Genomic DNA, 11,083 nt, shown 5'->3' on the forward strand with positions numbered 1-11,083 from the left:
TCTACATGTAATTGTGCTGTAACATTATGTGTTGTGTTTTGTTGCGATCACTGTGTATCATGCTAACTAGTGACTGTTCTAGACAGTATTCTTCGGAATTGTGTGAAATCGCCTTCAGCGATATACAGACAGTGAACTTTGTCCCTGTGAGTTGTTTTCGGCCTGTGTCCTATCTGACAATGAAACTTAAATGGAAGTGTTGTCGATTGACAGTGATAATGTTTTTGTGGGGTTAGGCAGAGTGGTGTTACTATGCAAAGTGATCCATCGTGCTCAGTCGCTAGTACACATGTGAGTGTTTGCACCAATCTTCTCTGAACAGTTCTAGTGTCATTATTCAATGGAACTGTGGATACTTTGGACAGCGTATCTGGTGTTGCGAAGATATATCAGTGTAGATTGTTTTCACTGTGCTGTGACTGACTTTATTGCTTGCTGGACACTCCGGAATGCATGCACAAACACGAACTGTTTACACACAGGAGCGAGTTGGGTTCAGTTGAACGCTAATCCGTTTTATTTCACATAGGCACTGTAGTTAGCCGTTTTATCCTTGCTCATTCTTTTATACCTTGTATGTCGCGAGAACGATCTTGGCGCTGTGAGCCTTAAGTAGTTCCGAGCCTCGAGTCCTTCACTGCTTCGCATCTGACCACCTGACCAACCATCACCCCGACCGCCATTCCAACCCGATGTCTTGCAGCTTCTCACCATCCTGCTATACCATCGTCCTCACACCGTCGACATCGTAACATTATCACCGCGTCGTCGACATAATATCCAGAAGATGATTACAATGAAATGAATACCCCTGGCGCATACAGGCGTTAATATAAGTCAACGGGGACAGTTGAAAATGTGTGCTCCGACCGGGACTCGAACCCGGGATCTTCTGCTTACATGGAAGGCGCTCTATCCTTTTTTTAAATCTCATTTGTTCTATATTGTTCGTTGGATTTGTTCGTTGGATTTGTTCGTGGCCGATGTCCGATGACGCTCGTTCAGGTTGTTCGTTGATCCGTTCACTCAATGTTTTTATTACAGAGGGTAGCTAAACCCTCTGACTGAACACGCTGAGCTACCATGCCGGCAATCCATCTGAGCCACCGAGGACACACAGGAATAGTGCGACTGCAGGGACTCTTACCTGGAACGCCTCCCGTGAGACCCACATTCGCAACTTATTGTCCCGCACTATATTCGTAGTGCCCCTGCCCATTATACTCGTTACTCTCGGCTTTACTGCCGATTCCCGTAAGAGTTCTGGAACTGTTTGTGCATTCGCACAGAGGAAGATGGTCAAATGGTCGGTAATTATATTTATCAAAAACACCGGAACTTTGAATCAAACACGATGCTTTTCAGCAGGAATATTGAAAGAAAATGTTGCACAGTTTGTAAGGATCCAAAAAATTCAGAAAATCGTTTAAATGTTCACAGAACTGTTTAGATTCTTTGAAGACGAAGTTATTCACGCAATATAAGATTCTTTGTAACAGACAATCATGTTAATATATATATATATAAATTTATTTATTTATTTATTATATGAAGATCGTACCTGTTGTTCGCCGCGATAACCCGGTGGGCCGACAAGGTTCAAATGCCAATCATTTCTCCAGTGCATACTGATGTACATTACCTGTGAATATAAACGGCCTATCTTGTCATTCTGGGTGTCGTTTTTTTTGTGAACATGAGCGCTTAGTCGACTGTAACGCCGACCCAAAAGTTCAAAGCAATCGGTGAAGAACATTCGGAGAATTTCGATTTTAAATAAACATTTACGTTGGAAGCAGTAAGAGGAATTGCTTTCGCTCGAATTAAGAACAGCTAATTGGGAGTGGAATCTCAAAAGTATCTTCAGGATAAAGGGCTTATGATTTATTCTTGAGCAAGTCTGTGAGTTGCCGGCCACTGTGGCCGAGCGGTTCTAGGCGCTTTAGTGTGGACCCGCGCGATCGCTATGGTCGCAGGTTCGAATTCTGCCTCGGGCATGGATGTGTGTGATGTCCTTGGGCTAGTTATGTGTAAGTAGTTGTAAGTTCTAGGGGACTGATGGCCTCAGATGTTAAGTCCTATAGTGCTCAGAGCCATTTGAACCAGTTTTTCAAATCTGAGTTGACTGTGTTCTGTATGTTACAAATTGTCTAGACGCATCGTATTTGCGTCGATTCAGATGAATGCCTTTTTCTTTCATGTAACGGATTCACGTAGGAATTAATACTTCTATAGATGTTAGCACGAATAAAATTGTTTATTTTGAGGAAGGAATAATACCACGCCCATACGCGTTAGATCGTTAATACGTAGTAGCAGTAACCAACCTTTTCTACCTGTTGCCTCCTTTGCATTCCACAATTTCCCATGCCCCTATGCTGTTTGTATTTATTAATTTTTTGTTTCTTTCGAAAAACTGATAATCTGTAATCCACAATTTTAGTAAAAATAAGGTTATCAAATGCAGAGTAAATCAAAACTCTAATATTTCAAAGGATTTGGTAGGCGGAGTAGGAATGTCTTTATTTCTTACTTTAATACCTAATGATGTTTACCCGTGAACAACATTTCGCATCTAACATTTCTTTATGCGATGATAGTCACAAGAACAATTCAGACTACCATCGAGACAGTTCAAATTGTATTTCTTCAACAGCCTCTGAATGTTTGATTTCAAATTAGTTAGAGTATATCTACGGTCACTCTTTCAGGCGACTGCAGTGTTTTGTTGTGAATTAGAACTGTACGAAGACTTGTTAAGGCTTCCGTTTACACTCCTGCATAAACTGGAAGGGCACTGGCCCAAAATTCTTCCAACCCCATTTGTTGATACGGTTCTTTACACTCATATTTCAGTTCAAAAGTATCCTCTTGTTTTTCATCGGGAATGCCTGCACATCAATTGTGAAGGGTGATCTGGCGAATTTACACTGACAGTCTCCCAAAAACAAATTATGAAAATAGAATCTGATCTCTTCTTTCAGCCATTTCACTGGTCCACTGATAACTGTCCATTCATTGGCATCGCGTTGTTTTCTATACAGAAGTTCAATGAATCGAGGAAATGACGTTTCTAACGCAAACAGCCAACCGATGATTCCGTAGTTTCTTTTCCAAGAAGACCTCAGGGACATCACTGGCGTGCATTATCGTGGTGTTTCTACTTTGTTGTTTCAAACAGATTATTGAGGGTTTCAAACAAGTCTGATAGGTATTCTTCGAAAACTTTAAAGCTTAATTTTATCAACTACAATCATAGCCACTTCCAGTGCAGTGTTCAGATTCTCAGGAAAAGTTCTAGAAGCTAGGGTATGTATGTGATCACTTTGTGAGTCAATAAGATGAGGATATCGTTTTCTCGGCAATACTTATGAAATCAGAACGTGAACGTAACATGGCTGGTGTTCCATCGGAACACATTCCTATAACTGTGCTCCAAAACAAACCATTATCAACCAAAATTTCATTAATAGCAGAAAATACATCAGAACTTTTTGATGTTTCCAAGTTTTTAGGAAGCAGTTGTTCTTGCACTATTTTTATCTCGTCCACAAGTCGGTGGTACACTATTTGGTGACACTCATCAGCTGTTCAGTAGAATCTTCACATTGTAAAGCAAAGAAAAATGGATATTTTTCAATCTTAACTAGCTGTTCTTTCACATTCAGGGCTCTTTTCTCTATCATACATTTCACACTTGTTTGAAACATGTATCTTGTACATTTGTCTATGATTATCTTCTCCAAAAACAAATATGTTAGCCTTAAGAGTGGAAGGCTTGATTAACGCCTCACCAGTAATATGAGGTTTCTTTGGTTTTTGCTCTTAAGACAGATTTCATATGATGCTTCAGTAACTTTCTCATTTTCCATGAAAGATTGCAGTAGAGTCCTGTTTCAGACGTTTTAATGAATTTCTTTTTACAACAAAAAAAGTCTGTTGGTTTATTTTTCGGCGCGGGGCTAGGTGCTGCTGGATGACGTTCCAGACACACAAACCGCAATGAGTCTTTAGTGAGAACATTGTGACACACAATGTACTGTGGCTGTTGGAAATTAGATGGATTCACATTTATTGAAAAAGAGTCACCTTGTAGCAGACAGTCTCACTTGACATACAAAACCAATAAAACTTATTTACTTCTACACAACTCACCAGGCGTAATACTGCGTTAAGTATGCAGAGCGCAGGCTGAAGAATGTGTTGTGTCGGTACAACTAAGACTCCTATAACATGAGCTGAACAGTCCGCCATGTTTTGCCGCAAAGTATAGGATATTCTTATTTGTTTACATACGAGTCACTATGCGAGTGGAGATTTCTAATTAAATGTATTGAATTCTTCGTAAATATGGCTGCTCAGCTGTGAACTGCACTAACTATTGCCAAAATGGTTCTTGCATGCTTAGATTTCCATAGGCTGCCGGAGAGACAATTAGAAACCACCCGGCGCCTACTTGTGTATTGTAAATTTGCGTTGATGAAAGTAGCTATAAACAGGAAACCAGTTGTACGAAACTGCGTTTCTTTCCAGTCGAAAGCTATACTGAAGCAGTTCGTCTCAAAATTTTTCGAGTCCTAAGATATTTTCGCAATTGGAAAAGTGGAAAGAATATTTCTGATATATTTGTTCGTCTTATCATAAAAATACATAAACAAATTGAATAATACTAAACCACATTTCTTATATAGGCACGGCAGAACGAGTAATGATTCAGATATTTTTATAGCCGATTGGTGATTGTGAGGAAACCTGCTTAAGTAACTTTACCTTTAAAGAATAAAATTTTTACCACAACTCAACAAGCAACAAACCTATCATTAAGTACATAAAATGAATACTGCTTAAATGATATGTGAAACTTATAATAAATATTCGTTTCATTGTAAGGCGGGACTACACTTTCCCTCCACTTCTGTACAATAAAAATTCGGTATTTCTTGAAGTACCTCCTTTTGAATAAAAAATAAACACTTTTACATGTGGCTATATACAGGGGAAACCAACAAATAGCTGTAGACAGATTTGAAGACATGGGTAGCGAGTTCTTAACTCATTACATTTACGATTTACAAATTATCACGCAAGTTTCGAGCCGTTTAATGTTACACTTCAATTTTTCTGTTATACGAAATGGACATTCTAAATATCTCTATAAAATTAATTACTGTTTGGTTCACTTCATACAGGCAATATTAAATATGTTAAAAGCAATATTGTAAAATATTGAGCCACCCACGAGGAAAACACTACTGAATCCTCAGAGGTGAGGAAAACATGGTGGACTATCAGCGTGTTATATAGGAGCTCTAGAGATAAAGGTAACGCGCGGGGCGAAGGTGAGGCTACAACGCTACAAAAAATGCACCCACTAAGCAAGGATAAAATTTTTTGACTTGTTTGGCAGTGTATGTTGTCGTTTGAGCTGTCTGCGCTCTCCTATAAATCTCTTACGCTCCCCCAGGGGGCACGCCCTGCCGGTTGGAAGCCACTAGACTATAGAAACAAAAGCAGTTTACGGTTTTCGTTGAATAAAGTTGTGTTTGTAGCGTAAATTATAATTAAAAATTTAAGTATTTACGTTTATAAACCCAGTTCTCAATAATAAGCATATGAATAAATTAAGCATTTTGTGTGATATGAAGCATAAAATGAATTCGCTCCAATTCTGTAGTACAGTGACTGGAATATACTCAAAGACCTTTGATTTTTCGTTGTATTTTGGGAACTCCGGCGCGTAATAGTGTCGGGTGCTAAAGAACGTCAGAGTTACCGAGTTCGAAAACGTTTTTACTGAGCACAACATGATATATTCATACATATTATAAAAACGTACGTGTGCGTGTGCGTGTGCTTCTCTCATCTCCTCTTAAATTACTGAACCGATTTCAATCTAACTTTGTACATACATCCCTACCGTCGGGCAACAATCTCTGTGGGTAGGTGCAGAAGCACCTACCTATTATAGTTCGAGATATGACGTCGAAATGAGATATATATGAATAACTGCTGCACTGTGGGTGATGTTTAAATTTATTACTTCTTTGCTACTATCTCTGTTCGCAATACATTTTGCAGACAGTATCCAGATATGCCGTTGGATGTACCTACATAAATACATTATTGTACGACATGTATTTTAAGAGATATGAAGTCAAACACTGAGATACGTGGAGAAGTACTACATCATGCATGAACCATTAATAAATTTATTCTTCACTAATAAGACACTCCTCCACTGATTCAGCTAATGTAATAGCCGACACATGACGGCGGGTTTGACAGCTTTCAGTTGTGAAGCGCAATGGATTACAGCAAAAAAACCTGTGTATAGAGCTATGAAGAGCCGTTTAAAAAATAGCTTTGGAGACGCGCGAAACAGCTGTGCCCAACGTACAAAAACTGTCCAGGATATTCCCAAAAAAAATACGGCTCATTTTGTTTTCGTTTATAATAGAAAAGTGTTAAGTGAATAGCCGAACAATGCCTGGTTTGTCAGCTAGTATTTCAATGTACTTAAGGTTCGGACCGAACTGCTGAGTCAGAGTGTCCCACTCGTCGCTCTCGCTGGTCAGCGATATTATTGTTCCTACATATTCATCTCCATTAACAGGCACCATACGTTCGGCAGTAGTATTACTTTAGTTCTTGGATGGTGAATATTAGGAATGTCATGTCCTTGTTTCAAAGTGTGCAACTGGAAGATTACGGCTTGATGATCTTATCGTCGGTGGGTCTTAAGGGCTGGAGCAAACTATGGTTGAGAAGCGCTGAGGACCTACTCAGCAGTGACATTTTCAAAGGAACAGTACTGAATGTCCAAAAGCGACTTAAGGGAGATTCGGGTAACCTAAATTACCGGACGAGATTTGCACAGTCGTACTCCTGGATGAAAATCCGGGGACTTGCCACAGCGCTACCTCAGTCACTGCCTCCCACTGGAAATAAGTTGGCATACCTGAGAGTGCGTGATGAAATTTCCACAAGTCTGTAAAATTTCAACGAATTTGTGTGCAATAACTAAGTGTCTTCTAAGAACGTGTTACTCATTGAATTAGTCCACTGAATCACAGTAAATCATTTCCTATAGCGGCGAATATCGCTTGTCTAACGTAACTTCACTGGGTAGTGAGAGCGCTGCGTAGTAAGTGAAATAATGTGAGCCTGCTGGTGTACACTGTTCAGAAACGCTGACACGGGTTAAATGTTTGAACGTTCACAAGTATACTTGCGAATCACACGAATGAATTACTTACGCATAACTTTTATAGCTGCTGTTCCGGTTTTCAGTCCGGAGACTGCTCTAATGCAGCTCTCTAAGCTATTCTATATCCTGTACAAGGCTCCGTCTCTTAACAAATTGTTAAGCCTATCTCTCTTTGCACCTTTCTGTACTCATCCCATGCCCGACTTTTACAATCCTCCTCCTCCTCCTCCTCCTCCTCCTCCTCCTCCACACCCACCCACCCACCCACCCACCCCCATCCTACCTGACTGTTTTACTCTTTGGGATGTCCCGTGTTTTACCATTAGCTCCTTCAGAATTTCAAATATTGCATTCCAGTCGATATTGTGAAACGTCTTCCCTCCTAGTCTATAAATGCTATGACGTTTTTCAATGTATCTTCTAAGATAAAACAAGTTGTCAGTATTGCCTCTACTATTCGTTTAGTAGATCTGTTGTGCTATACGCTGTGTAAAAACTTGTGTGGGAAGAAACTCTCAGGCGGAAAATATATAGGAGGTTTTGGTCTTCTAACAAAGTGTTAAATAGACAAATTGTCACAATATTGAGGGCCTGCAATAGGATGAAATGTTGGAGATTTGGAGAATATGAGGAAAGTTGACTGGGCTAGTTGGTGTCGCAAAATTTCTACTTATGAGAAGCCACAGCATGGGCTGTGACCTAAAGGTGATGCTTCATAGTGCAAGTGTTGGGTGAGTGATATCACGATAAACATTCTCTGTCTGCCTGCCACAGTCATGGAAACAAAGCCAATACATAGGGACCTTGCAGATACAAAATTACAGAGCAGATGTCTACATGGCCACACACAAAACCATAATGAGAGTTTCAACACCTGTCTGTGGGTGGACAGTATTCAAAATAGGTGTGATGGGTGTTGTTACCTGTTTCAATGATGGTGCAATCAGTAGGACAAAAGTAATAGACTTTTTAGGTACCCAACCAGGATACGATTGTTTGCTCTGACTTCCACAGAACGCCAGCGAGTAGTTTAAGCTGAAAGGGCTGCGGGAGCCACTACTAAAGAGGTCAGAGTAAGGAAAAGACTCCTGTTAAACGTCTGCAGAGAACAAAGAAGAATCTGCCAGCAAGAATATGCTGCTGACATGTACGGTGAGTCAGAAGCACAGAAGGGTCTTATTTAGTCGGAACTACATTTTCAGAACATTGGGTACATACATCTTCACAGTGGTATGAGGTATGATCACCAGATTTCTCCGAAGTGAAGAATGGGATAGTCTCCGTATTAGGCCCAATACATGGCAGAAATTTTCTATGTTTGTGATTATGCACTTAGTTTTAGCCGCTGTTCTTAAACAAAATAATTATGTGGTATAATAAGAGTTTCATGCTTCCTCAGACATACTACAAACTACAAAACGGGAGGCATAATGTGTTCCTACGAATGTTGATAGCAGCCTCCCATAGTTTGAATGCTTTTGGACGGATTATTTACCCGAAAATGGTACCAGCATGGGAATGAGTATTATAACATTCTTTATTAGGCAAAATGTTATAATTCTTAAACTATAACAGATAATTAAATAAATTTCCTTCTAGAGGTTTAGTTAATGCCATTCACTGTTGGTACAAAATAGCGATTTCCTCCGCACTGTAAATCAAGATTAATGCGCACTGAGAGTGAGGTGTAAAAATGCAGCCCGTTCACTTCCAGCTCCCATTTGTTCAGTATATATTTTAATATAAATCGTAGGGTCATTACTGTCTGACGTGTTTCTTCAGAAGATGTTTTGTTCCATTAGCTGTATCAGTAGAATTGTTACCACATCAGTAGATCAGTTTGATGGAAAAAGTTGTATCTCCATTACTATAGTTTTAAAAGGAATTTGTGCTATGTGTTGATTGTTCATTTATTCCACACAATCATGCTTTTGGCTTTATAGCTGTTCTCAAATGCATGCTGCACTGCATATTATTAAAGCGTGTATGTCCTACAGTGCAGGGCATAGGAACAAGATATTATATATTTGAAAACATTGCTTATATGTTACAATATATCTGACCCGCCTGCATGGCAGGGCATGGCATGGCGTGGCGGGTCGTCGTTAAAAAAAAAAAAACATTTCTGGTCTGATGAACTAGTTGTCAATTACAAGGTATGACTGCATGCCAAAGATACATATTACGCCTGACAGTTTGCACATTGAATAACCATTAACACACAGTTGGTTGGGTGGTTGATTCGGGGGAAGGGAACAAATTGCGAGGTCATCGGTCGTATCAGATTGGGGAAGCGTGGGAAAGGAAGGCGACCGTGCCCTTTCGAAGTAACATCCCGGCATTTGCCTGAAGCGATTTAGGGAAATCACGGAAAACCTAAATTAGGATGGCCGGACGCGGGTTTGAACCGTCGCCATTACACAGGGTTTAACACACAGTATGGAGCCTTTAACAGCAAATACGTTGCTGTGACCTGCATCCATGACACAGAGCATCAACTGACGTTAACATTTGTCAAAAGAGCTGTAGAGATAGTAACAAATCAGTAGCGCTGCGAATCACTTCATCTTTGGATCACCAGAGGCATTACCAGGAAAAAGGCAAGATGGATATTTGACTAAATGTTTAATATGTCCTTGTGAAACACGTTCATAACACCCTCTTACAGAGATACAATCTAATACTCCAAACTCGGATATTAGATATAACCATTTCAGATATACAATAAAATTTAGATCAGAAAAATGGTAGAGTAGAGCTACGTTAACGTATTGTGACACCAATGTCTTTTATTAATTATTTTTATCATGATGTGAACACATTGAGGATACAAAGTAGTATTTTTTCCTTCTTTTACGTTACAGTGACATGGTACGTTTCTGTTAGTTTATGAATTTAGTAATAAGCCAGAATGAGATTTTCACTTTGCAGCGGAGTGTGCGCTCATATGAAACTTCCCGAGTTCGAGTCTCGGCCCAGGACACAGTTTTAATCTGCCAGGAAGTTTCAATTTAGTAGTAAGACAAAACTATGCACCAGTTTTGTTATGTAACCAAGATGCTCGTTATTACTAACATGTATTTTCTCTTGAGTAAGGCATTCCTTTTCATCTAACTATAATGCAATTGATGGCATTTAGGGCCAATGTAGTTACAAAATACAGGCTTCAGGTATTATTTTATAAATGTACGAGCATCAGGTGCTATTTTATAAAAGCAAAGTGCATAGCAGTGCTTGGTTGGTTGGTTGTTTTGGGGAAGGAGACCAGACAGCGAGGTCATCGGTCTCATCGGATTAGAGAAGGACGGGGAGGGAAGTCGGCCGTACCCTTTGAAAGGAACCATCCCGGCATTTGCCTGGAGCGATTTAGGGAAATCACGGAAAACCTAAATCAGGATGGCCGGACGCGGGATTGAACCGTCGTCCTCCCGAATGCAAGTCCAGCGTCTAACCACGGCGCCACCTCGCTCGGTAGCAGTGCTTGCCACACACTAACATAGTAAGCGGGTGTGAAGTCTTAAGGTAAAAAGAAGGGTGCGTAGGAGGAGGAGGAGGAGGAGAAAGAGAAAGAGAGCCATGTTGCAGCGGAAAAATAAGAAAATGATGGGAAGGACGGAGTATTATTATACACTAGGCCATTTGAGTACAGCAAGTTTATTGCATGCATTTAAAAGCGACAGAATATATTTTTAAAGCTCATCGACATTTTTAAAGCTCATCGACATTTTTAAAGCTCATCGAGATTTTTAAAGCTCATCGACATTTTTAAAGCTCATCGACATTTTTAAAGCTCATCGACATTTTTAAAGCTCATCGACATTTTTAAAGCTCATCGACATTTTTAAAGCTCATCGACATTTTTAAAGCTCATCGACA

This window comes from Schistocerca serialis, chromosome 5, assembly GCF_023864345.2.
Source record: "Schistocerca serialis cubense isolate TAMUIC-IGC-003099 chromosome 5, iqSchSeri2.2, whole genome shotgun sequence".
Classification (NCBI taxonomy): Eukaryota; Metazoa; Arthropoda; class Insecta; order Orthoptera; family Acrididae; genus Schistocerca; species Schistocerca serialis.